Raw genomic sequence first — 3,190 nt, 5'->3', positions numbered from 1 at the left:
TCTGCATACGCGTCACCGTAGATGGCACGTGCACTCGCTCACGTGGGCACACGCAAAACCATGTTATCTGTACCATCAGCGCTTATAGCGTATATTGCACTAATTGGCGCTCACAGTTCTCTTTCATCTTCATAATAATCAAATTAAAGAACACCATACAAAAAACAAGATCTCGTGTGTAGTGGCTCGCCAGGCATACTAAAACCAAGATGTCGTGTGGGCACATGTCAGACATCATATCTTGCGTTTGCAAACACACGCAAAGTCGGTAAACAGCTCAAAACGGGCTAAAAAGTAGACAGCACCCGGACTTCCCCGGTGGTCACCCACCCGAGTACTACCCGAGCTTGAGGCTGCTTAACTTCACAGAGCAGACGGGATATGGTGCTTTCAGCCTAAGATGGCCGTCTACATTTGACTTTGACCGACACGCCTATTAGTGTTTATCACTCGTATACATTGGTACAACACATTTACACACTCACATGTCCACATACGTGGCCATAGACTGCACACGATGGCCCCCAATACCCCTTCTGGCCCTCAGAATTGGCTGGGTGGATGGCTACACTTTATATAGTAACAAAACAAAAAGGGGGGGTGGTGTGGCGCACTCCAATACAAACGTGTGGCCAGCAGCTCACTCCTACAACGCAGCATACGTATTCTCTCCGATAGGAACCCCACACAGACCGACACCTTCATACACAGCAGTGCAGATAGCCGCCGCACCCCATATTTGCGCATACGCGGCCTGGAAACAATGTTAAACCACCAAAGTGGCCATTTACGACTTGCACAACCATACCTACGCTTCCTATGCGACATGACATGTGCACGTACGCGTCTTAGGCAATATGAACACCTTCGACACCTTCATACATGCACAGCGCGCGCTCCGCTTAAGTACGACACCAACTTGTCATATACATCATGCGTTTCCTCCCGTCACCTTTCATCACCTCCATATTCACACCCATGCGCCGTCACCTTCCTCGCGCCATCACCTTCACCATTTTCACCTCCATATCCGCGCTTCCTCCGCCGTCACCTGCCGCGTACGCGTCCATATTCGCTGCGTTTCCTCGCGCTTCCTGCCTGTTATTAATCCAAGCCAAAAACATCTCCAAACCCATACAATTAGAACAGCAAGCAACTTCGCATTTTTTCACAAAGTCCTCAGCTTCATTTTGCATACTTTATCCTAGTCTAATTCACGCTATTCCGCTCTCTTTAACATACTTAAACTAAGTCTAATTCACGCTATTCCGCTCTCTCTAACATACTTAAACCAAGTCTAATTCGCGCTATTCTGCTCTCTTTAACATACTTAAACCAAGTCTATTTCATGCTACTCTGCTCTCTCTAACATACTTAAACCAAGTCTAATTCGCGCTATTCTGCTCTCTTTAACATACTTAAACCAAGTCTAATTCACGCTATTTCGCTCTCTTTTAACATACTTAAACCAAGTCTATTTCATGCTATTCCGCTCTCTTTAACATACTTAAACCAAGTCTAATTCACGCTATTTCGCTCTCTTTTAACATACTTAAACCAAGTCTATTTCATGCTATTCCGCTCTCTTTAACATAGTTAAACCAAGTCTAATTCACGCTATTTCGCTCTCTTTTAACATACTTAAACCAAGTCTATTTCATGCTATTCCGCTCTCTTTAACATAGTTAAACCAAGTCTAATTCATGCTATTCCGCTCTCTTTAACATAGTTAAACCAAGTCTATTTCATGCTATTCCGCTCTCTTTAACATAGTTAAACCAAGTCTAATTCATGCTATTCCGCTCTCTTTAACATAGTTAAACTAAGTCTAATTCACGCTATTCGCTCTCTTTTAACATACTTAAACCAAGTCTAATTTTACGCCCTGCCGTCTAGCTTGCCCTGTTAAACCCCCATACTAAAATCTCCGATTTTGGCTCAGAAATCATTAGCGCTGGCACTTAGCGATTTTCACGCAAAGTGTTTCTCGCTTTCTGCCTGTTATAAACCCGATACTAAGGTCGCCGAATTTGGCTCGGAAAACAATAGCAGCGGCACTTAGCGATTTTTGCGAACAAACCTCACTAAGCCAAAACAAAGCCTTTGACGATCTTAAGCTTAACAGTATTAACTCTCTACCAGCACTTTGACCGGTTACTTTCGCCGCCCCATAGCGAAAGTAAATCACTTTTACGCAGCCTTATTTCGACTGCTTAACTTTATAGTTTTAACATTGCGCGTTTGCAATTGGGGGGAGAAATGTTCATTTCTGAACAAATCAATAGAACAAGGGCTAAATCTCAGCAGATCGTAGTACAAGACTACTCTCATGCTTACAACACCCCGTTCTGTAGTTAAGTCGTCTACAAAGGATTTATCTTTCCCAATATTTGAAATTACAAATCAGCCTACTCTCCACCGCCAGTACTTGACAGGCAGCGAAGTGCGTTGCAATTGTATGATGTTGGGTGTCCAGAAGACACCTATCGCTATTCGCGGCACATCGAGAAAGGTGATTATCGTCTATTCCAGCATGGATTCTGACTTAGAGGCGTTCAGCCATAATCCTACAGATGGTAGCTTGGCGGCACTAGCTTTTCAGCTAACCGCAGTTACCAATTATCTGAACCAACGGTTCCTCTCGTACTGGGTTGGATTACTGTTTAGACAACGAACTCATCAGTAGGGTAAAACTAACCTGTCTCACGACGGTCTAAACCCAGCTCACGTTCCCTATTAGTGGGTGAACAATCCAACAATTGGCGAGTTCTACTTCGCAATGATAGGAAGAGCCGACATCGAAGAATCAAAAAGCAACGTCGCTATGGACGCTTGGCTGCCACAAGCCAGTTATCCCTGTGGTAACTTTTCTGACACCTCTAGCTTAAAATTCAAAAGAACTAAAGGATCGATAGGCCACGCTTTCACGGTTTGTATTCATACTGAAAATCAAAATCAAGTGAGCTTTTACCCTTTTGTTCTACATGAGATTTCTGTTCTCATTGAGCTCACCTTAGGACACCTGTGTTATCATTTAACAGATGTGCCGCCCCAGCCAAACTCCCCACCTGACGATGTCTTCCACGTAGCTCACCCAGACAAAAGCCCAAGTTTACAACTAGAACTGAGCGACCGCGAGGCCACACAGATGCTACATCATGGTATAAGTAAAACAACATGAGAGTAGTGG

At 44.1% G+C, this 3,190-nt stretch overlaps 2 non-coding genes across 2 annotated transcripts; both read right to left on the bottom strand.

The window, feature by feature from the left end:
• Positions 1-291: 291 nt before the first annotated feature.
• On the bottom strand, positions 292-405 carry PITG_33432. The gene has a single exon (XR_009934826.1). It is a non-coding gene; the product is annotated as an 8S ribosomal RNA (ribosomal RNA).
• A 1,993-nt stretch (positions 406-2,398) lies between these two features.
• Positions 2,399-3,190, bottom strand: PITG_33431 (the record flags this gene model as incomplete). Its single annotated transcript, XR_009934825.1, has 1 exon — positions 2,399-3,190. It is a non-coding gene; the product is annotated as a 28S ribosomal RNA (ribosomal RNA).

Source organism: Phytophthora infestans, genomic scaffold (assembly GCF_000142945.1).
Source record: "Phytophthora infestans T30-4 supercont1.85 genomic scaffold, whole genome shotgun sequence".
In the NCBI taxonomy this organism is placed as follows: domain Eukaryota; phylum Oomycota; class Peronosporomycetes; order Peronosporales; family Peronosporaceae; genus Phytophthora; species Phytophthora infestans.
This window is presented reverse-complemented; position numbering and strand designations above follow the sequence as displayed.